The sequence below is a fragment of the Macrobrachium nipponense genome, chromosome 7 (genome assembly GCF_015104395.2).
Source record: "Macrobrachium nipponense isolate FS-2020 chromosome 7, ASM1510439v2, whole genome shotgun sequence".
NCBI lineage: Eukaryota > Metazoa > Arthropoda > Malacostraca > Decapoda > Palaemonidae > Macrobrachium > Macrobrachium nipponense.
In genome coordinates this window covers 49,243,250-49,267,608 of record NC_061109.1, presented here as the reverse complement: position 1 = coordinate 49,267,608, position 24,359 = coordinate 49,243,250, and the positions used below count along the sequence as shown (strand labels likewise).

The 24,359-nt window shown below is 49.8% G+C and overlaps 1 protein-coding gene across 1 annotated transcript in view; it reads right to left on the bottom strand.

Moving 5' to 3' along the window:
* The window catches only part of LOC135216964 (intermembrane lipid transfer protein Vps13-like), an 840,085-nt gene that overhangs the window by 798,405 nt on the left and 17,321 nt on the right, over positions 1-24,359 (bottom strand).

The window sequence follows — 24,359 nt, the reverse complement described above, 5'->3', positions numbered from 1 at the left end:
TCGAGGTCCTCGATGGCCTACAAGGGGACAATCTCCTCAATTGCTGCTGGACCGGGGGAGGGGGAGGGGCAAACGTCTCCGAGGGCGGGGCTCTGATTTAGACACAGCCTGGTGCACCAGACAGTCCTTGGTGTCAGCCCGACGTTGGACTATCGCATTGTCCTGTTCGGTCCGTGGAAACAAAAATTGCGATTCTAACAGGTCACTGTTCCTCAAGGCCAGCAAAGACTCGGTGTCGAGTGACCTCTCCATCCTAGACAAAGCCACGTCCCTCCTAACCAGAAGAAGATTAGCCCATAAATTGGCACTGAGGTGAGCCAAATAAGAAAACACCTTGCCCCCGGATTGCAAAAGACTGGCAAGCAAGACGGCACTCACCAACCCATCATGGGATCTGTCAGAAGCTATCTTGGCAATCACCACAGACCAGAGGTCCAGCCAAGAAACCATCTGCAACATGAAGGCTGCCGTAGATTCCAAGGCTAAGGCGTCTTGCGGAGATAAGGACAGAGCCACTGACCTCACCTGTTCCAAAGTCAAACCCAGCTTCAAGCAAATGACGTCTGGGTTAAGGTGGCGTGACAACAAAAATGCAGAGCTCGTAGCATAGTACTTCCTGTCTTGTGAGAGGTGGGGGTAGGAGTTTGGTAGAGCCTGTAGAGCAAAGTGAACCGTCCCAATCAGAAACAGAGGCGTTAACTTTCTGCAAGACCGACTGAACGGGCCCTGACAACGGCAGCTGGAGAGATGATTTGGGGTCCTGAGCAGCTCCCACCAAAGCTTCCAAGCAAGAAGAAGTGTAGGACGACCGATCCTGAGTCCTACTTTCCAAATTATTGAACCCACGAATGAGATCAACAACCTCCGAAAAGGAAGACAGAAACTCCTGCGTGTCCCCTTCTTACTGCTCTGGCACCGGCGACCGATGACGGGAAGGATGTGTAGCCTCCTCTAATGCATTTTCTTCACCAAAATTCACAGATGGGTTAGTAGGCAATCAGTCTGAAATCTCTACTGGCCTATCTGGGCTGGGTCCAAGCGTCAAGCCTCCGAGACGGACCCACTGAAACATTAGGCACATCACTTACCTCAACAGGGGACTCCAGACCGCCATGAACGGACACGGGCACGGCGGCCGTATGTACGTGAGATGGGAGGGAAACCCGAGCACTCGAGATTGACGGAGAATCCCTTATAGTGGAAGACTTGGAAGCAAGCAAACACTCCGGCTGCACCACCTCCGTGCTCACTTCCTTCGACCTCTTGACAGGCGCCTTCAGGTCTTTACGAAGACGAATAGGCCTGGGAGAAGAAGGGGCACTACCATCATGTGCACGGACGGGGGAGGTTGCCACATGCTCGTGATGTGCAAGGACGGGGTGTGGGGGTGGGGTGGTTGCACGTACGAGGTTCAGCGGCAAAGCAACCCCTGCAGAACACACATCACTAACACTGCCCAAAACCACAGCACTCTCGGGAACACGTCCGTGCTGTTCCTCCCTCGGCGGCGAAGGAAGGGCAAGGTCCTTCGCCTTCCAATGACTAACACGCCCACGAGGCGTAGAGGGGGAAGAGGGAGAGGGAGACAGCACCAGCTTCTTATGCGCACTCTTCTCGGAAGGCGGGAACGAAGCAACGTGTTTCGTACCAGTCCTCCCAACCGATAGGGCAGCCAACTTCACATCTAAAACAGAGTCCAGCCTCTGAAGCACTGCCTGGCATATGTGCTCGGACTAAGGTGCCAGGAGGCTCCGAAGACAAGGAAGGGAGATGTTTCGAACTGGGCGGCAGAGATGACGTCACGTCTAAGAGAGGCGGCTCAGAGGCGACTGGAAGATACATCATCGATGAGATTGACGTCACAAGCGGCGGTGACGTCCCGACCTCCCCTCTGAACAAGGGGGAAAAAAAGACGCCACTGGCAGAGGAGTACACAAAGATGGGCCCTGTGACGACAACAACGGGGCTGATGCCGCAGCATCACTCCGAGACAAGGCGGCGGCAGCCAGCGGAGCAATACAAGATGGCCGACTGCTCCCTCCCGTGGAGACAAGGCCTGGAGGAGGGGGGGGGGGGGGGGGGGATGGCCTGGCTGGACTGGGGAGGGGGGGTGCGAGCCTCTTCAAAATGCGCTAGCAACCCCCCTAAGGACAGGGTACCCCCTAGCCCAAGCTTCTTCCAAATCGCCGCCATTTTGGACGTCTCTGACTCTGGAAGAGAGGAGAATGATGAAAAAACCTCACCCTTCTCGGGAACCAAAAAAACTCCTGAAGAAGAGGGGGCTACATTACAAATAATACCCTGGTGACCTCCCGATACTTCCATCGACGAATCAATGGAAGAAAAGGAAGGAGAAGCAGGGGCAACGCTTTTTGGGGGTTGACTACTGCGGAAGATGAAACATCGGGAATAGGAGTAAAGCCCTCCCAAGAAGGAAGAGTGGAGACTCTCCAACATTTTCTCTTACCATAAAACTTCCTCCACTGCTCCAAAGGCCATGCATGGCATTCCGTACAAGGATTCATAATCGTACAAAAATTGGAACGGCAAGTGATGTGAGGGTTCGTCGCTGACGAAGCCAAGAAATGAGAAACGGAAATCCAGGAATTCTGGGGCACCAACGCTGACATCGAGAAGGAGCAGAAGAAGCCATAATATTAGGCAAAAACACACACAAACACACTAAAGGAACGAAACGGGCAAAAACCGGGAAAAAGGCCAAGAGAGGAAAAAACCCAACTCTTGTCCCAAGGCGGTAAAGAAAGACTGGCGTAGATGTTCGGCATTTGACCACTCTTCACCCGATCTACGCATGCGTTGCCAGATACCACAAGATTCCTTGCTTTCATCTACTTTTTTACCGGATCCAGCTAGGCGCTAGAAATTATCCTATTGTTAAGACCGAGGGTTTGTTTGCGTATGAACAATATAGAATTCAGGCCACAAGTCAACACTGGGACCTATGAAGCCATTCAGCACTGAAACTGAAATTGGCATTAAAAAGGTATAACAGGAAGACAACCTTGCAGTTACACTATGAATAAATTGATAGGAGAAGATGGAAAACAAGATGGAAGAGAATATGAACATAGGTAGGTACAGTTATAGGAATCAGAGGAGTTAAGGTAGTACCTGCAATGCTCTTTTAGACATGACATGCTATTGATAAGGGTTTTGAGTGCAGAGTAATTCAAATAGATCTTGTATCTTAGTGCTGCTTTCGATTTAGTAAATCACACTTATTTATAAACTTCAGAATCTTGGAGTGGGTGGATATGTTTTAGGATTACTTCAAGATTTCCTTACAGATATGCAGCAGTGAGTTGCTGTGCTTAGGATCTTGAGTGAACCAACAGCTATTGTGTCTGGAGTTCCACAGAGCAGTGTTCTTCGTCCCCTGTTATTTTCAGTGTACGCACTGTATGCAGGTGAAATTGTTGTTGCCAAGGAAAAATGATATTGTAATGATACAATTAAGTTTGTTCATACTTACCTGGCAGATATATATATAGCTGTATTTTTCCGAATCCGACAGAAATTTAAACACTTACGACACACGCAGTGGGAGTCAGGTGGTCAGTACCCATTCCCGCCGCTGGGAGGCGGGTATCAGGAATCATTCCCATTTTCTATTCATAATTTTTATTTCCACTGTCTCCTGAGGGGAGGTGGGTGGGTACTTGATTATATATATCTGCCAGGTAAGTATGAACAAACTTAATTGTATCATTACAATATCATTTTGTTCATGAAACTTACCTGTCAGATATATATATAGCTGAATCCCACCTTTGGTGGTGGGAGTAGACAGAATAGAAGATTTTAGGAAACATATATATGCAGATAATTGATATCTTGATTCCTTACCTATTAGCATAGCTGACTTCGTGGTTACTGCCGCATAAGTCTGCTTGTGCTACTAGAGTTGCCAGCAAGGTAGAGACCTATAAAGCTGGTGCACTCCAGATGATCTGTCAAACAGGGGCGAGACCACGACGTGACTAGACCATTGGACCATACAAATGAGGGCAACGAAGTAAAACCAAACCACCTGGCGTAGCCTACCAAAAGTATCCCACATAGACTAAGCTAATGGAAGGGAGATCCGCCGCAGGCGGTCAACCCCACAACCATAACACAAGTTAAAAACTCCCCTAAACCATTAAAGGATAGGATGAGCGCTACCTCCTGCCCCCAAAACAGTGTCTGCAGCGACGTATGGTCCGAGCGAGTAACAATTTTCGTATGTTGCTTTCACCTCCCGCAGGTAGTGTGAAGCGAACACCGAATTGCTTCGCCAATAAGTGGCGCCCAAAATATCTTTGATTGCCATATTTTTGTGAAAAGCCACCGAAGTAGCAATAGCCCTCAACTCGTGGGCTTTCACTTTCAGAAGCTCCATGTCACTTTCACTACACTTTTCATGGGCTTCCTTAACCGTACTTCTTAAGAAGAACGCCAGTGCATTCTTCGACATCGGAAGATCTGGTTTTTTTACAGAGCACCACAAGTTCTCCGAAGAACCTCTGCATGCTCTGGTTCTCTGCAAATAAAACTTGAGAGCCCTGACAGGACACAGGACTCTCTCAGCTTCAGGTCCCACTAGCTCCGACAACCCTTTGATCTCGAACGTCCTCGGCCAAGGGTTGGAAGGGTTCTCGTTCTTTGCTAAGAACGTAGGACTTAAGGAACAAACTGCACTATGATCCTTGAACCCAATATGCTTGCTTATGACTTGAATTTCGCTAACCCTCTTCGCCGTCGCCAGAGCGGTTAGGAAAATGGTCTTCTTAGTAAGATTCCTAAGCGAGGCTAAATGGAGCGGCTCAAATTGACTCGACATGAGAAACTTCAGTACCACGTCTAAGTTCCACGATGGTACTTTCGGTTGGAGAACTTTCACAGTCTCAAATGATCTAATGAGATCATGAATGTCTCTATCATTCGCTAAGTCGAGTCCTCTATGCCTGAAGACCACAGAAAGCACGCTTCTGTAGCCTTTAATCGTGGGAACGGCTAGTTTCGCTTCTTTCCTAAGGTGAAGAAGGAAATCTGCTATCTGGCTCACAGAGGTTGAGGTGGAGGAAATGCCCTTCCTTCTGCACCAACTTCTAAAGACAGCCCACTTTGATTGGTAACTGCGATTGAGGAGGGCCTCCTTGCGGTGGCAATCGCCGTTGCCACAGGTCTTGAAAAACCCCTCGCTCTGGCCAACTTCTTGATAGTCTGAACGCAGTCAGACTCAGAGCGGGGAGGTTTTTGTGGTACCTCTCGAAGTGGGGCTGTCTGAGTAGATCTTTCCTTAGGGGCAGAGTCCTTGGAAAGTCTACTAGGAAGGACATCACCTCCGTGAACCAGTCGACCGCTGGCCAGAAGGGGGCGATGAGGGTCATTCTCGCTCCTTCTGATGCAGCGAACTTCCTCATTACTTCCCCGAGGATTTTGAATGGGGGAAAAGCGTAAATGTCTAGTCCCGACCAATTCCACAGTAGGGCGTCTACTGCCACTGCTCCCGGGTCCAGAACTGGGGAGCAATACAGCGGAAGTCTCTTCTTCGTTCGGGAAGTTGCGAAAACGTCCACATGAGGGACGTCCCCACAGCTTCCATAGCGCCTGGCATACTTCCTGATGAAGGGTCCATTCCGTCGGCAGAAGCTGTCCTTGCCGACTGAGAAGGTCCGCTCGCACGTTTTCCACGCCTGACACAAATCTTGTCAGAACCGTGACGTTTTGCGACTTCGCCCAAATCAGGATATTTTTCGCGATGGCGAACAGAGAAGGAGAGTGAGTTCCCCCCTGTTTCCTGAGGTATGCCAAGGCTGTGGTGTTGTCCGAGTTTATCTGAACCACTTTGTTGGAGACTTCCTCTTGGAAGAACCTTAGAGCAAGGTAAACCGCTGAAAGTTCTTTTAGATTGATGTGCCAGGACACCTGTTCCCCTCTCCAGGTGCCTGACACTTCTCTCCCTCCCAGTGTTGCTCCCCAACCCGTGGAGGACGCGTCGGAGAACAACACTAGGTCGGGGTTCCGAAGCTTGAGCGAAAGTCCTTCCGCAAGCTTCTTTGGATCCAATCACCATTTGAGGTGCTTTTTCACTTCTTCCGTCAAAAACAAGACCTCTTCTAGATCCTGTTTGCGTGACCAATTGCTTGAGAGGAAGAACTGAAGTGGTCGGAGGTGCAACCTTCCCAGAGAAACAAACTTCTCCAGTGAGGAAATGGTCCCCAGCAGACTCATCCATTCCCTCACCGAGCATGTTTCCTTCCCTAAGAAAGGCCGACACTTTGTCCAGGCATTGAAGTTGTCGCCCCTGGGACGGAAAAGCCCGAAAAGCCACTGAGTCCATCTGAATCCCCAGATAGACTAAGGATTGAGAAGGAGTCAGATGCGACTTTTCGAGATTCACCAGAAGTCCCAGGGACCTCGCTAACGACAGAGTCGTGTGAAGGTCCTTCAGACACCGGTCTTGCGATGAGGCTCGAATAAGCCAGTCGTCTAGGTAGAGAGAGATCCTTATTTCCGCAAGATGGAGCCACCTCGCAACGTTCTTCATAAGAACGGTGAACACCATCGGCGCCGTGCTGAGACCGAAGCAGAGTGCCCTGAATTGGAAAATCTTCCCTTTCAGGACAAACCGCAGGTATTTCCTTGATCGGGGATGGGTGGGGACGTGAAAGTATGCGTCCTGAAGGTCTAAAGAGACCATCCAATCCCCCGGTCTTAAGGCTGCAAGCACGGATTGAGGTGTCTCCATCTTGAACTTCTGCTTGGTAACGAAGCGATTTAGACTGCTGACATCCAGAACGGGGCGCCACCCCCCTGACTGCTTCGGCACTAGGAACAGACGGTTGTAAAAACCCCGGAGAAACTCCGGTCGAAGACCTGTTCCCACCGCCTGCTTCTCGATCATTTAATCTAGTAGATCGTGAAGCACTTTTCTGCTTTTCTCCCTGATACGAAGGAGACAAATCCTTTGGTGTCCGAAGGGACAGCGGGGGTAACATCAGGAAAGGAAATTCTGTACCCCTTCTTGACGATGTCCAGAGACCAAGCGTCGGCACCTCTCTCTTCCCAAGCTTTCGCGAAATGTAGAAGCCTGGCTTCCTACCGTGGCTGAAGGACTTCCCTCTCACTTCTTGCTCTTGGAAGGAGCGGGAGTCTTGCCTCTGAAAGAGCCTCTTCCTCGAGGGGCTGGCTTCGAGGAAGAAGCAGATCGAAAGGGCTTCGATTTCTTCAAAGCAGAGGACCCAGAAGACGAAGTAGTAGTAGGCTTCCTAGAAGACTGTGCCAGAAGGTCTTGGGTTGCTTTCTCCTGGAGACTGGCAGCTATGTCCTTTACCATAGACTGGGGGAAGAGATGTTCTGAGAAAGGAGCGAAAAGAAGATCCGCTTTTTGCGCTGGTGAGACCGACTTTGCAGTAAAATTGCAAAAAAGTGCTCTCTTCTTAAGCAGTCCCGTGCTGAAATGAGCAGCCAATTCCTCAGAACCATCCCTGACGGCCTTGTCCATGCAAGACAATACACTGGACAGCTCCCCCAGACTGATGGAATCAGAACTCCCTGGAACCTGGCATCCAATACTCCTAGGCACCAGTCAAGAAAAATTAAAGACCTCTAGTGTCCTGAAGAGGCCTTTAAGGTGAAAGTCTAACTCACTATGCGTCCAAGAGACCTTAGAGGAAGACAGAAAAGATCTTCTGGCGGCATCCACAATACTACCAAAGTCTCCTTGAGCTGAGGCTGGAAGCTTAACTCCGACGTTTTCTCCCGTCTCATACCACATACCAGCTTTGCCACAAAGTCTTGAAGGTGGTAAAGCGAAAGAAGTCTTGCCTGAAGCTTTCCTCTTTTCCATCCAATCATGGACCTTTCGAAAAGCTTGCTTCGTAGAAAGCGACTTCTTCATTTTCACAAAGCCCGAGATCTTAGTAGCTTTGGATGACGAAAACTGAGAGGGAGGAGTACGTGGAGCTTCAGGTTGGAAAGTGTCTGCAAAGACTGACTGTAGCAAATGAGTCAAAACCTTGTAGTCCGTCGAAACTGAAGCCAACTGCTGTTCTTCGTCCAGTTCGACGAAAGCGTCACTAATTTCCTCTTCAGACACTGGAGAAGTCGGAGGAAGTAAAGAAGAGTCACGAGCTTTCTCAAAAGAGAAAGAGCGGCGAACAGGAAGAGTTCCCGCTTCCGCTTGCGCTTGCGGGAGGTGGAAAACTGACGTCCGTAGGCGCGCGCTTGGCGTCCGAAGCCAATCTACTGGCGCCGACTGAAGCGCGCTCGACCACAACAGGTGTACACCTGGCGTTCCCCACTGCGCGCTGAGCGTCCACTGGTGTGCGCCGAGCGTCCACTAAAACGCGCTGGAGCGTCCACTGGCGCTCGCTTACCTTGCACCGAATCACGCTCGGCGTCCACTAAAGCGCGCTTGACTTTCACAGAAGCGCGCTCGGCATCTAAAGAAAACGCGCTTCTTATCAACAATTTTCGTAGCAGCGGAAATAAAACAACCGCTTTTTCACGAGAGCGAGAAACGAATAATTTCTCGCCTCCTCTAGAAAGTTGCTGGGGAGCAGAACGAACTCTAGAGGGAGACTCAAACGGAGAGAGAGACGAGCGAGGAGAGGGAGAGGGAGAACGCCTCGACCTCTTCACAGGAAGATTGTCATCCTTCTTACGGCGACGTGGAACAGTCTCTCTCGAAGAAAAAACATCTCGAAGTTGCTGCTGAAGAGACTGGAGAATCTTGCTTGTAGGTGAAGCCTCCTTTTCTGGGGAGGGGCTGATCCTGTGAGCAGGCGAGTGGCGAGGGGACGCCTTCTTCCTACTCCCAGGAACCGCCACTTCACGCACCTTAGAGCGACTGCGGCGCTCGAAAGAAACATCTAGGAAAGACTCCGCCTCCGAATAATCCTTACGCTTCTTCTGCGGAGGAAAAGCAGCAAACGCACTATCAGGCGACGAGCAAAGTTCCGGAGAACAACTTGGACGTGAAGCGTCCCGAACGCGAGCCGTCCTTTTCAGCGAACGTGAAGCGGTATGAGAGCTCCACCCCTTGTGCGGGGAGGAAGCTTCAGAAGAAGAAAAGCACTCCTTGAGAAGACGTGCACGCGCACGCTCCTTGACAGTCTGGGTAGGTTCGTCAGAAGCTGCCGAAGGCACGCCAGATCGGTGGGGGTTCCTCGTAACCCTCCTTCGACATGCTCTCTCCCCGTAATCTGGGAGTCAAGCAGAGGTCTAGGTCTAGAGGCGGAATGAGGCCGATCTGACGCACCCTCCACTACACAAGGGGCACTTTCACTGCACTTCTCTTCACTTTTGCTCTCCAGAGCTAACACTTTTGATTCTAAGTTACGAATCGATTCAAGAATTAGCGATAAAGTATTACCTTCTACCGACACTGTTTCAGGGGCCGGAGGCAACACTACAGGGGTAGGAGCATAATCTACAGAAGGAGGGTTAGCAGGAGAATCATTAAAATCTTGCCTACCTGAAACACTCCTGGAGGAAGACCTCCTTAACCTATCTCGCTCAAGTTTCTTAAGATAGGTTTCATACGCCTTCCATTCCGACTCTGTTAATCTTTCACACTCCTTACAACGACTTTCAAACGTACATTCATTCCCCCTGCAAACTTTACAAACAGAATGTGGGTCTACTGAAGCTTTCAGTAGCCTACCTCTACATTCGGACATAGAACAAAATCTAGCGCTAGCAGAACTAGACCCTGACATCTTGATCAAAGAAAAATCAATACCAAATTCAAATCAATCCAAAGTCAACGTGTGCCAAGCCACCGATCCAATTCAGATACCAAAGAAAAACCAAAAGGGATACTCAAGTAGCTAGTAAGTTTCCAAAATCTGGACGGAGGTGCTGCAAACAGGTGTTTTCAGCACCGGCGACAGAAAAATTATGAATAGAAAATGGGAATGATTCCTGATACCCGCCTCCCAGCGGCGGGAATGGGTACTAACCACCTGACTCCCACTGCGTGTGTCGTAAGTGTTTAAATTTCTGTCGGATTCGGAAAAATACAGCTATATATATATCTGACAGGTAAGTTTCATGAACAAACAAGATTGTTCAGTAAGCCAATGATGCAACTCTTGGGAGTGTAGTAAAGTCTCCACTTACCAGAAATGAAGCTGCCCTTAGCCTCAATAGGGACATGGACCAGATCAGGGAATGGTGTAGTCAGTGGGGTATGAGGCTGATCTCCAGTAAAAGGAAAACATTATTGATTAGCAGACCTCGTGCAGATATCCCATTCCATCCTTCCCTTCAGTGGCTGGAACTTTGCTGAATGAGTCAGAAGCTTCAACTATTCTAGGTGTAACTTTTGACTCGTATCTAACTTTTGAGAAAGATCTAATGAAAGTTTCAGCAAATGCCACTCGTATTTATAACAGTGATAAAACCTATGTAACCTGTTCTGGGCTCAGCCCGTGTCGCTACGTGAAATATCCCTTTAGCACACATTTCTAAGGTAAATTATTGCTAACATACCAGAGAAAAAGCTAAAATGGAAATGTCAGAACATTCTGACTTGCTCACCTTATATAAAAGGTGTCAGCATGGTTTCTGGGGCGAGTGAAACCACTACTACGGGTCTTACCATTTAGATTCATCCCTCTTCGAAATCCCCTACCAGAGAGGGCTGATGCAAGGCCCGCTCCTAGCTACGACTACTACTAGCGCCCTCGACGCCACCACCAGCGCCTCTACCAGTCATCCTTTTCGTTAGCACCATCCAGTTCGCACGTGTTTTTCTTCGATCTGTGTTTTTGTGCTTTCCTTTTGGATTTATCTCATCATGGAACGCCAAGCCATCGCTGCATCTAAGTTAAGTACTGCTAGAAGTGTTTCACCTATTTTTAGCCAGTCAGGGGCCTGTTTAACCATTTTTATTTAGGTTATAATAAGACGGCGTCCCCGTCGGCTTTGTTGCCGAGTCACCTTGCGGGGCTCGCCCCACGAGTTTCATTATTTCGTGCTTCTTTGGTCCTCTATACCGTTGAAGCAATATTTTAGCAGTACATACTTTGCACTGTGAATTTGCAGCTTTGCCGTATTATTTTTAAGCTTAGCTTTACACGGGGGTTCCTTGAGCACTCTTGAGCGCGTAGCCTACATCGCTCCTTAGCTCAGTGTTCATGCATGCATGTTCCTTTGTTTTAGGTCTGTGATAGGCTCCCTTTGGACATACGTCCTTCCTTTTAGTCCTGACCACCCTACGTATTGGCATAGGCCAGCTCCTCGAGTCGCTAGTCGTCCTCCCTTCTTGGTTGACTCGGTCTAGCTTCTCCAAGACTACGCTTTCTCTTGTCCTATTTGTTTTTCTTTTCCCCCCCGTGTTCTGTTAGGATGTTTTGTATTCATGCTTTTTGAGACGGTTAGAGGTAACCTAGGCTACCTCAGACCGCCTGGCTTGTCTCACCGCGTGGCTCACACCACGTCAGCGATGAAGTACTCCCTCTAGGGAGGGGAGTACTGCTTGTTCCTGTTGTCCCTGGCAACCATCCGAGCTCCCTCCCTTCTTCCCCCCTCTCCACGGGGGGGGGGGGGGGATACGGGAGTTAGCAGGGGGGAACACCCGACGCTGGCTCGGCTCGCACCGCTCTCACCCTTCGGTACCGAGGGGGCTCCCCTGTACGGTCGAGTCTCGGCTGGCCACCTGGCTCGGCTGTGCTCGGACCTCCTCGGCTTCCGAATCGAGCTCTCTCTCACCCCGAGTCACCATCCCTCCCTCCCACTCCGGCGGCTTGGGGCTCCAGCTCAGCCAGGCCCAAGGTTTGGTGACTGCAGAAGAGCTCCGCCATGTGTTTATTTTCTTTTGCATGTTTACTTTTATTTCATTATTGATTATATACATCCTTTATATATTTGCTTCGTTAGCGGAGATCCCGCTCACCACCCGGGTTCACCACCTACTTATTTTGATATCATTTTACGGCGGAGTCATCCTCCCTGCCATTATTTGCTGGCCCCCACCTGCTCCTCCCCTGCCGTTCTCCTACTCCTCGTTCCGGCGTATAGATTAGGTAACTCTACTTCGGTGATTTTTCGACCTTCGGCAACACCGGAGACGCACTGAATCTAGTTTACCAATTCTATTGGACACCCACCACTTTACACGGCAGGAGAGCAAGTAGAGGCTGAGCTTTTTTTCTATCAAGTAACTCCGGTGTACTCCGGTGTTATGATATATCACTTCTTGGACTTAGTCCAACTAGTTAGTGTTGATACTCATGTATCTGTTCACTTGCAGGGCACCCACTGTCAGGAGTCAGGCTGTAACGCTGTCCTACAGGACCCCTGTGGGCACGAGGTCTGCCGGACCCATGCTACCTGTGCCATCCGCTATGGGGATGGCACCACGAGTCTGGCATCACGAGAGTTGCACCATTTGCTACGAATTGGTGGACCAGGTCTCCTCCAGAGTAAGTACTTTCCCGGATACCAAGGTTTCACATACAGTGGACCCCCCGTATTTGCGTTCTCCAGATTCGCGGACTCACACATTCACGGATTTCTCTGGGGAACGTTTCCCCGCATTATTAACGGAAAATTTGCGGTATTTTTCTATGATAAATATCCACAAATTCCTGGTTTTTTTTATGAATTTCATCATAAAATGCACTTTTTGTGATAAAACTCTTAAAAAAACCAAGTATGAAAATTTTTAGTGGGTTTTTCTTGAGTTTTAACTAACAAAATAGGCTGTTTTTAGCATTTTCATAGGGGTTCCAAACATTTGCGGGTTTTAACTATTCACGGGGGGGTCTGGTACGCATCCCCCGGGAATACAGGGGGACCACTGTATATGATTTTGGCCTATATATGCAATCCTTTTAAGTGATATATCATTACAGTTGATAACATAAACTAGTCTTAGTAGCTTAAGTATTTATACTGACCTTCTCTTTCAGACTGCTCAAGCGGTCAGGGACGCCGCCCAAACCACCCTGAAGGCCTGGGTCGGCGGATTCGGCCGTAACGTGACCAAGGGGCAGCCTTATATCCTTGATAAGAAGATGGCTGCTCTTGTCTTCCCATGCTGCAAGGCGACTTCATATGTCGACCCAGAAGCGGCTATCCAGGAGCAAGTTGCTCAAGCTGTGGAGGAGCCGGGTAGCCAGGAGATTATGCAAGAAGTGGCGACTCTCAATTTGGACCTCGAGCCCATGGCGGTAGAGGCAACAGGTAGGAGGTTGAGTGAGGCAGGTTTGGTAAGGGCTCAAGGTTTACCCTTGAGCCATTCTAGATCTTCTTCCCCTGTCCCTTCTTCTTCCTTCCAGGGATTCTCTGAGGATGGGCAATCGGTTAGACCAAAGTCCACCCAGGCGATCCCTAAAGTTAAAGGGAAGCGCGAGGTAAAGATGCTTCATAAGACTCTGTCCAAGAAGTCTAGTTCGGGTAGCTCTCAGAGATCTCCGGCTCACCATCCCGGAGCAGAGAAGCCCAAGACTTCTTACTCGAAAGGGTCCAGAGGAAAGTCTTCTAGAGACAAGGCTCAGCTCCTACCTGACCCTGAGCCTTCAACCTCAACAGGAGCACGTCCTAAGACTCCCAGGGAGAAACAGGAACCTACTTCCTTTGACTCGGACTCATTTACTGCAAACATTATGCAGCAAATGGGTAGTCTGGTAGGGAACTTGGTTCAGGACAAGTTCCAAGAGATGCTTTCCCACAACTCTTCTTCCTTTGAGGAGTCAAGCCAGTCAATCCGGGCCTCGGAGAGGCTGGCCAACCAGGAGAACCTCAAAGCAGGTCTCCAGGAGAACCCTACGGCAGGTCTAGCTCAGCCCGGTATGGCAGCCCAAGCCATGCCGGACTATAATCCTCTCCCTCCTTACACGGCGAGCAATCCCTGGAGGATATCGTCGTATGCCCCCTTTAAGGACGGGATGCTGACGTTGGCGGATTGTGGAACTCGAAGGCTTGAGGACTTCCGAGTTCCATCCAGCAAACCTGCAGGCCCCCTTCATTAGTTACACCCGCCTTACGGAGGCAGCCATGAGGAGAGAGGACAAGATCCCAAAAGAAACGGTCATCTTCGGACGGGATCAAGCCCAACATGACTGGCTAAGAAGCCTAGACGATTGGGACTGTGTGAATACCAGGATTCAAGCGTTCAAGAGTGCTTTCACCATGTTCGTAGTGGACGGGGAAACACCCATCCCGTTCACTACGAAGGTGGCGGAGCTGACCATGCAGGCCGCTATGAGAAACGAGCCAATGCCACAGCTCCGGGAAACGGAGCCCACGTCACTCCGTCTTCTTGGTATGGAAGATCTATGGGCGGATCTCCCGGCCACCTTTTCGGTTGGGAAATTGAAGCCGGACTGTGCTATCACCTAGTTCAGTGAACGGCTTCCTAGACTTCCAGACAGTCTCATTCAGGCCGAGTTTGATGCTCGAACGAGACTATCCAGATCCCTCAATACTCTGGTCATGACAGAGGTTTCAGCCGTTACTTACGGTGAGGAACCTTTGTTCAAGTTGATAGCCAAATCACATTTACACACAGTACAATGTGATTTGTACGACTTCATCGTGGCAAGGCGTAACTGCAGGAAACATGTTCTGCAGGAAGCCACCATCCGTCACGAACCGAATAAGTTACAGGCGGCTTCGATCTGGGGTGCCGACCTTTTCCCAGAAACAATCGTCAATTCGGTGCAATATGAGGCGACAAGACTCAACCAGAGTCTTAAGGTCCGCTGGGGACTCTCTAGTAAGAGAAAACCTGAGTCAACTTCTTCATCCAAGAAGGCAAAGAAGCCTCAGAAATTCCAGCCTTTCCAGGCTCCCCAGCAACAACCAATGGTTCAGGCGGTGCCAGTCTCTCAGGTGCCGCAACCATCCACATCAAAGGCACAGCCTCAGCAATAGTTTCTGCTGCTGACGTCTCCTCAGGGTCAAGCCTCCACCCCCTTGGCTGTCTCTCCGGCCTTCAACCCAGTATTTGAAGGCCAATCGTTTCAACTTTTCAACAGGTTCGGAAGGGGTAGCAGGGCTAGAGGTGCCTTTCGCCAGAGAGGCGGCGGAAGAGCATCCAGCCAGGGTAAGCACTTACGAGGAGGGCGTGGGTCTCGCCCTTCCCCGAGCCAGTGAGAACCCTCAGGTAGGAGGGAGACTGTTGCTCTTTCGTCACAGATGGAGGTTCAGCAGCTGGGCACAGAGCATTGTGTCCAAAGGCCTAGGATGGAGCTGGACCAAAGGTCCTCCTCCATCCAAAATCTTCTATCAACAACCGACAGCGGAATTAGTAGAGTATGCCCAAGAACTCCTTCAGAAAGGAGTAGTGCCAAGAGTCAAGCATTTAAAGTTTCAAGGTCGCTTGTTCAGCGTGCCAAAGAAAGGCTCAAAGAAACGAAGAATACTTCTAGACTTGTCCCATCTAAACTTATTCATTTGCTGCGACAAGTTCAAAATGCTGACTATCTCACAGGTGCGGACCTTACTTCCCCGTAGGGCTGTCACCACCTCTATCGATCTTACAGACGCATACTATCATGTTCCAGTGGCAAGACATTTCCACCCGTACCTAGGTTTCAGGCTAAGGAACCAGGCATTCTCCTTCAAGGTAATGCCCTTCGGGCTCAATGTAGGCCCCAGGGTTTTCACGAAATTGGCGGAGACAGTGGTTCAACAACTTAGGTCTCAAGGAATAATGTTAGTTGTGTATCTGGACGATTGGCTCGTTTGGGCCACAAACATCGAAGAATGCCACAAAGCAACGGTCAAGGTAATCCAGTTTTTGGAACACCTGGGGTTCCAACTAGGTGGTCTTATAGTCTTGGACTTCGAGGTTTCAAAGGACCTTAACAAGTCATGCAGATCCTTGTCCTCCGAGATATTAAGGCCTCTATGTCTAAAAACAGATGAGAGCATGCTTTTATATCCCCTTATTGTGGTAACGGCCAGATTGCATTTCTCCCTCAAATAAAGGAGAAAATCAGCTATTTCAGTTACAGAGGTACTGGAAGAGGATACTTTCTGGGACCTGGCCCATCTTCGGAACACCTCCCACTTCGACTGGTACACGCGAAGAGTTGAAGGTCTTCTGGCTCTAGCAATTGCCTTTGCAGCCTTGCGTGAAAACCACCTCGCTCTGACGAGTCCTTCGACGGTCTGAAGGCAGTCAGACTGAGAGCGGGGAGGTTTTTGTGGTATCTGTCGAAGTGGGGCTGTCTGAGAAGATCCTTCCGCAGTGGAAGGGCCCTCGGGAAATCTATCATCCATTCCGGTACCTCTGTACCAATCTGGGCTGGCCAGAATGGGGCGATGAGGGTCAGTTTGGCTCCCTCCACTGAGACGAACTTCCTTACCACTTCTCCTATTATCTTGAAAGGAGGAAAAGCGTACCCGTCGATCCCCTTCCAATCCAGAAGGAGACCGTTCACTGCAACTGCCTTTGGATCTGAAATTGGAGAGCAGTAGTTCTCCAACCTCGCATTCCAATTCGTTGCGAACAGGTCTATATTGGGTCTCCCCCAGAGGTCCCAAATCTCGTTGCACACTTCTGAATGCAGAGTCCATTCCGTGGAAAGGACCTGATCTCTTCTGCTCAGAAGATCTGCTCTCACGTTCTTTTCCCCCTGGATGAACCTGGTTAGAAGAGTTATCCGCCGTTCCTCGGTCCAAAGAAGAAGCTCCTTTGCTTTCTCGAACAGGGAGAAGGAGTGAGTCCCTCCCTGTTTCCTTATATAGGCTAGAGCTGTCGTGTTGTCCGAATTCACTTGCAACACGGCACCCAAGACTTGAGGTTCGAAGTGAACGAGAGCTAGATGGACTGCTGCTAGTTCCTTCTTGTTGATATGCCAGGACACCTGTTCCCACTCCAGGTGCCTGACACTTCTCTACGAGCCTAGAGTCGCTCCCCATCCTTTTTCCGAGGCGTCTGTAAATAAAACACTAGGCGAGGGCTCGACAACTGAAGGGAGAGCCCTTGATTTAATCTGTTTGGCTCTAACCACCAACTGAGGTCCTCCTTTATGCTCTTTGAGAGCTGAAAGGAGTCCGAAAGCTCTTGGTGCTTCTGATCCCATTTCTTTCTGAGGAAGAATTGTAGGGGTCTTAAGTGTAGCCTCCCTAGAGAAATGAACTGTTCCAACAAGGAAGGGGGTTCCCCAGAAGAAACTCATCCATTCCCTCGCGGAACATTGTTCTTTCTCTAGGAAGGTCGTCACTTTCTGAAAACATCTCTCCTGTCGTTCCTTTGATGGATACACACGAAAACCCAGAGAATCCATCAGAATCCCCAGATAGACAATGCTTTGCTGGGGATTCATCTGGAACTTCCCAAGGTTTAATAACAGTCCCAGGGATTGAACTAGGTCCAGTGTTAATTTCAAGTCCTCCAGACATCGATCTTTTGATTGGGCCCGGATCAGCCAATCGTCGAGATACAACGAGATTCTTACTCCTCCGATATGTAGCCAATGAGCTACATTCCTCATAAGACCCGTGAACACTTGAGGGGCCGTGGCAAGACCGAAGCATAGGGCTCGAAATTGATAAACTTTGCCCTGTACCATGAATCTTAGGTACCTCCTGGACGAGGGATGGATAGGTACATGAAAATAGGCATCCTGAAGGTCCAGGGACACCATCCAATCTCCTGGACGAAGAGCTGCAAGAACAGAGGAAGTCTTCTCCATCATGAACTTCGTCTTGACAATGAAGCGATTCAGGGCACTTACGTCCAGGACTGGTCTCCACTCTCCTGAGGCTTTTGGTACAAGAAAAAGACGGTTGTAAAACCTGATTGCAGGTCTTGAACCCTTTCTATCGCCTCTTTGTCCATCATTTCTTCTACTAGTTGTAGCAGGGCCTGGTTCTTTAAAGAATCTCGGTATCTTGCTGTTAACTCCCTTGGAGTTGTTGTTAAGGGAGGCTTCTCCCTGAAGGGGATAAGGTATCCTCTCTCGAGGATAGAGAGGGACCAGTTGTCCGCCCCTCTCTGAGCCCAGACTTTCGCAAACTTCAGCAGTCTGGCTCCTACTGTAGTCTGGAGGACTACTTTCTCATTGCGGTTTAGGGAAGGGCTTGCGTGCTGATCTTCCTCTCTTAACCGGTCTCCTACTCCTAAGAGAGGTCTAGCCGTCGTTCTCTCCCTCGAAAGGGCTGCTGAAAAGCAGGCTTCTCTCTTTTAGCCAAAGGGACTGCCGGTTTCAGTCTTTTCGCCGACTGCGCAAGCAGATCCTGAGTCGCCTTTTCAGATAAAGACTTAGATATATCTCTCACTGTCTCTTGTGGAAACAGGTGACTAGACAGGGGCGAATAAAGCAGGGAGGATCTCTGTAGAGGAGACACCGATTTCGTCAAAAAAGAACTGTAGACAGATCTCTTTTTCAGGACTGCCGATCCAAAGAGAGAAGCCACCTCCGTAGATCCATCCATCAAGGCCTTATCCAGACAAGTAAGGACACTCGTTAAAACTTCCATCGAAACAAAGTCTGGATCCTGTGCTCTCTTGGCCAGGGCTCCCAAGGCCCAATCCATAAAATTAAAGACCTCAAGTGTGCGAAATAGACCCTTAAGTAAATGGTCCATTTCGCACATTCCCCATGAGGCCTTTGCCGAATGAAGAGAGCGTCTTCTAGACGAATCCACTAACGCTGAAAAATCAGCATCCGCTGAAAAAGGGAGGCCCAATCCCATTGGCTCTTTCGTGTCATACCAGACACCTGGCTTACCTGCCAACTTCGAAGGAGGGCAGGAAAAAACCGTCTTGCCCGCTTCTTTCTTAGAGAGGAGCCAGTTCTCCAAGCTCTTGATGGCTTTCTTCATAGAAAGGGTTGGATTCATTTTCACGAACGAAGAGGACTTGGAAAGCTTAGTGCTTGAAAGCATTGATCCTGGCAAAGGAGGATCTGCAGGACGAAGAGAGTCACCGAACTCTTGAAGAAGCAGGGCTGCCAGTCTCTTGTAATCCGAGACGCCCACATCTACAGGAAGTTCCTCCTCAGATACCTCTTCAAAGGTAGCATTAGGAGAAGAATGCCTCTTCGGAGAAGGAGTCCTAGAAGGAGAAGCGCTCTTTTCCTTCGAAGGAAGTTTGGTAGAGGAAGGAAGACCACTCCCCGAAGAGATCCTATTGCCTGAAGAAACAGTTTCAACTGGAAGGGGCCTAGCAGAAGAAGAATGCCTGCTTATTCTCAAAGGATCTTGCTGCCTGAGAGGGGAAGAGCTCGCATCTTTACAGGAAACTCTATCAGGAGTAGGGCGAGAATCCCGTAACAGGCTCTTTCCAGGCTCTTGGCGCCTGTGAGGAGAGGCGCTAGCGTCATGTCGGTAGCGTCTACTTGGGGTAGAAAAACGTCTGCTCTCATCCTGGCTCCTGCCAGGAAAGGGGTTTACTTCCTTCTGAAGACTCTTGCGAGAAGGTAAACTCGGAACTCCTACGGAGAGCCTAACAGGAGCAGGGCGTACAGAACCCATCATGCTCTTTTCAGGCTCCTGGCGTCTGCGTGGAGAGGCACTAGCGTCCCGTTCTGGGGGCCTGGAAGGAGTAAAACGCCTGGTTGAAGAATACCGTTTAACATCACGATGGCGCCTGCTAGGAGAGGCGCTAAAATCTCTCCGAGAACGTCTGGGGGGCGAGATTTCTTCTTCTCTCTCTCTGCGTCCCTGTGAATAACGGAGACTATCCTGTTCCTTAAGATAGCAAGGAGAGGCGCTTCTATCTCTCAGAGAACGCCTATAAGGAGAACATTCTTTACTCCTACGAAAGGATCGACTATCCTGGCTCCTGTCAGGAGAGGGACTTGCGCCCTTATTCGGGCGTCTAGACGAATGCGGGATCCTACTAGAAGAAGCTCTTCTGGTCGGAGTAGAAGATCGTTCTCGAAAGGGAGAGGCGTATAACAACGATCTTGTTGGGGAGTAGCGCCTTCCAGGAGAGAGACGCCTACCAGAGTCCGAACGCTGACTTGACGACCGTCTCTTAAGAGAGCTCTTTACTGGAAGAGAGACGTCCTTCCTGCGAGAAGGCTCCTTAGACAGCGAGCCTACTAACGAGGATAACTGCTCCTGCAGTCCTACCAAGAACTTCTTTGTAGAAGCACGAATTCCTTCTGGAGAAGAAACAGGAGACTTCATCGCTCCCTTCTTCTGAGCGGGAGAATACTCCGGAAAAGGTTCTGGGCTGGAGTCTAATGCGTCTCCTGCAGGCGCCTTCCAGGCTCTCTTCAGAGGGCGCGACTTAGATGCGGAACTCCATCCGCGTCTCGGAGAAGTAGAATCCGAGTCGGAAAAACACTTCCTAAGGACGCTTTGTCTATAGCTGTCCAAGGCAGCCTGGGACGAGTCTACAGGGCCTGCCGAAGGGACACCTGACCGTTGGGAATACTCTACATCCCCCTTGCGGCTTTCGACATTCCTCCTCCCTTGGTCATGGGAGTCTGAAAGAGGTCTAGGCCTAGGAGCAATGCGGAGTCGGTCAGACGCCCCCTCCACTACACTGGGGACACTGTACACTTCACTGCACACTTCACTCTTACCTTCCATTTCTCGTAATTGCCTTTGCAAATTACGGATCAACGCTTCCATTGCAGCTTTCTCCGATCGAGACGAATCTACGATTTCGCTGCGGGGGGAAGGAGCTGAACCTGCGTTAGCAGTAGGAGAAAATACATTGGAAATAGAAAGATTGTCCTGATCCAAAGAGCAGGACCTACTTGCACTTTTAGCAGCTTTCCTAATTCTATCTTTCTCCAACTTATTTACATACGCGGTCAAACTCTTCCATTGCACTTCAGTCAAACTCAAACATTCGTCGCATGTGTTACTAACTGAGCATTCATTCCCCCTACATTTAACACAAATAGTGTGAGGTTCGGCAGTCTCACCTTACATCCTTCTTTCACACAAACTCTAAAACGAGTTTCAGGCACATCAGCCATAATGAAGAATCCTAAGCAAATCCAAATAACGGTCCAAACCAGCGTATACCAAAGCCAAAGAAAGAATACTTCACCAATAACAATCCTTAGCAAAGCAAGCAGAATTCCGTGCAGGAGGAACTAACAACGATGTTGCTAGCACCGGCGACAGAGAAAATCTGTTCTGAAAACGGGAATGGTTCCTATTCCCGCCACCCAGCGGCGGGAGAGGGTGATCACCTGACCTACCTGTAGCGTGTGCCGCGAGTTTTGAATTCTGTCGGGACGTCAGAGACATAAGCTAAGTATATATCTGCCGGGGAAGTTGCATGTACAAAAATGATATTGTTAAGATACAATAAAGTTTTGTACATACTTACCTGGCAGATATATACTTAGCTATAGACTCCGTCGTCCCGACAGAAATTCGAATTTCGCGGCACACGCTGCAGGTAGGTCGGTGATCTACCCGCCCCTGCCGCTGGGTGGCAGGAATAGGAACGATTACCGTTCTAGAACCAGATTTTCTCTTCCACCTGTCTCCTGAGGGGAGGTTGGGTGGCCATCAATCGTATATATCTGCCAGGTAAGTATGTACAAAACTTTATTGTATCTTAACAATATCATTTTTGTACATGGAACTTACCCAGCAGATATATACTTAGCTGATTGACACCCTTGGTGGTGGGAAAGAGACAACTATTTACTGAATAGACAGGTAAAACAACATACGTTGTAGGTAATAATAAATAAAACCTTGGTTCGCCTACTTGATCAGGCGGAAGCCTCCATGACTAATGCCTAGGAATCTGCTTCGCCTCAAGAGCCTCAGCGAGGATGTGACCTATGGCTAAGAGTTCTTGTGGGTCTGTCGATGAGGTCTTATCCATTTACTCGACAGAGCCTCTTACATGACAATATGCCTATGCCTAGTGGCATAATTAAGGAGCACAACACCGATCCCGATCACCTGATCCTAACACGAGGGTTAGTGCTTAAGTTGAAAAGAGTTATCTACAAACTCCTTTCAAACAACCCAAAGAAAAAACACGACGTTAAATAAAATTTAACTCACTAGTTTAAGGATCAGTATCTGCTCCCTATCCCAGCAATGTATCCGCAGACCCGTATCAACCAAGAGAGAAGGATCCTCGAAGGTTATCTTGACATCCTTCGGATAATGGGAAGTCAACACAGAGTTGCATCTCCCGTATGTGACAGCTAATATGTCCTTATGACATATTGTTAGGGAAAGAACAAGAATTCGGAAAAGCTCGCACTTCATGCGCTTTTAATTCTCAGCTATTTGAAGGAATCATCAATGCACTTATCAAGTGCTTAGGAGATCACAATGTCTCAAAGAAGGCCAGGGCGTTCTTTGATATAGATCTCTTCTGGGTGAAGCCTGGAGCCTGGCTAGCGCTTGGCAGGCGCCTAGCGCCTGTCTAGCGCCTCGCGCCTGGCTGGAGCCTTGCGCCTGAATGGCGCCTAGAGCCTGGCTGGAGCTCGACGCCTAGATGGCGCCTTGCGCCTGGCTGGCGCCTCGCGCCTGGCTGGTGCCTCGCGCCTGGCTGGTGCCTGATTGGCTCCTCCTTCCTGGCTAGCGCCTCGCGCCTGGCTGGAGCCTTGCGTCTGGCTGGTGCCTTGCGCCTGGAAGCACCTGGAGCCTGGCAGAAGACTTCATGATTACTGTCTATGAGACTGCATGCCTCAAGAGTTTCAGCGAGGTAGGGACCTATGACTGACAAACCCTTCTGGATCATGTCAATGGGGGCTAGCCCGCTTACACGACAGAGCCTTCTCGGATCGTGCCAATGGGGGCTGACCCACTTACATGGCAGAGCCTTACCTGTATCATATCATGGGGACTAGCCCTCTTACATGACAGAGCTTTAGGTTTCTCTTTACTGGAAGGAGCCTTGCGTCTGGATGGATCCTCAATCCTGACTGGAGCCTAGCCTTGAAGGAGCCTGGCACCTGGATGGCGCCTGGCTGGCTTCTAGAGCCTGGCTGGCTCCTAGAGCCTGGCTGGCTCCTAGAGCCTGCCTGGCTCCTAGAGCCTGGCTGGCTCCTAGAGCCTGCCTGGCTCCTAGAGCCTGGCTGGCTCCTAGAGCCTGGCTGGCTCCTAGAGCCTGGCTGGCTCCTAGAGCCTGGCTGGCTCCTAGAGCCTGGCTGGCTCCTAGAGCCTGGCTGGCTCCTAGAGCCTGGCTGGCTCCTAGAGCCTGGCTGGCTCCTAGAGCCTGGCTGGCTCCTAGAGCCTGGATGGCTCCTAGAGCCTGGCTGGCTCCTAGAGCTGTTGGCTCCTAGAGCCTGGCTGGCTCCCTAGAGCCTGGCTGGCTCCTAGAGCCTGGTGGCACCTCGCGCCTGGCTTGGTTCCTCCACACTTGCTGGAGCTTCGAGCTTGGAAGAGTCTCTAGGCTGTCTGACGATGTCCACATCGGACACTCTTATATCTGTCCGATTTGTTCGCCTCTGGCGCATTTGCGCCAGGTTGGAGGCCCGCTCCTTCTCAGTATCCGACCATGACAGAGTTCCGTGGAACTGTCCGCCTCTGGCGTTTTTCGCCTGTATTGGCATTTGGCGCTTGGCTGGCGCTACATTGTCCGAGAGTCCTGAACAACCACATAGTTTATCAGGAGACTGGAGAAGGGTGGAAGAAATTCTTCCCCTTTGAGCTTTTGGCCCCTGGCCAGGTGGGGAGGTGATTTTAGTCAGCTACACCCAGTAGACGACAGGATATCTAACAACACGAGAGAGAAGAGTCTTCCTCCGAGGAGGATCCTTCGTGAACACTTCTTTTGCTAACGAGATCTCTTCTTACATGTTGATGAGGTTCCTCGTTGCAGAATCTTCCCTATCCTTTGCCCGAAGAAGGGAAGGAGTCTGGAAGTCGAAGGAGAGACTGAGCTGAAATTGGGCGGAACCCTGATTTCTAGCTCTTAGTGTATCCTTCTTGAATACCTTCTGAGAAAAAGCATTTTGAGCCCTCATCGCACCCGGAAGACTCTGTAGGCAAACGTTTAAACCATATCTTCTTCTGTAGATGAAAATTGTTAAGTACCCTGCCTGGGCAACTAAACTTCTCTCTGAAAGCGTTGCGTCAGGAATAGAGGGATTTATTTCTTTTGCCCGACATACTATGCTGGCAGAACCCATTGCCGAGTCTCCATTGAATCTGATGCGAGATTCCAATGCACAAAAAATTCACTTGTCTTCTTGGTCGTTTAGGGCTAAGAGAAACAAAGAATTCCTTCATAAACTTCCTCAAAGAAGTCAGATGAGGAGCAGTTCCATTTTGTCGGAACACGGAATCTGTGGCCAGAAAAAAAAAAATCCCATTCGAAGTACATGATATCCTACTCTTGTCGTATTGCGGTATCGTATAAGATCCCGAAGATCTTAATCCTCTGTTATCTCTAATTCCCTTTGTAGAGACAGAGTATGGCCTTTAACTGCGTTCTTTGATAGCAG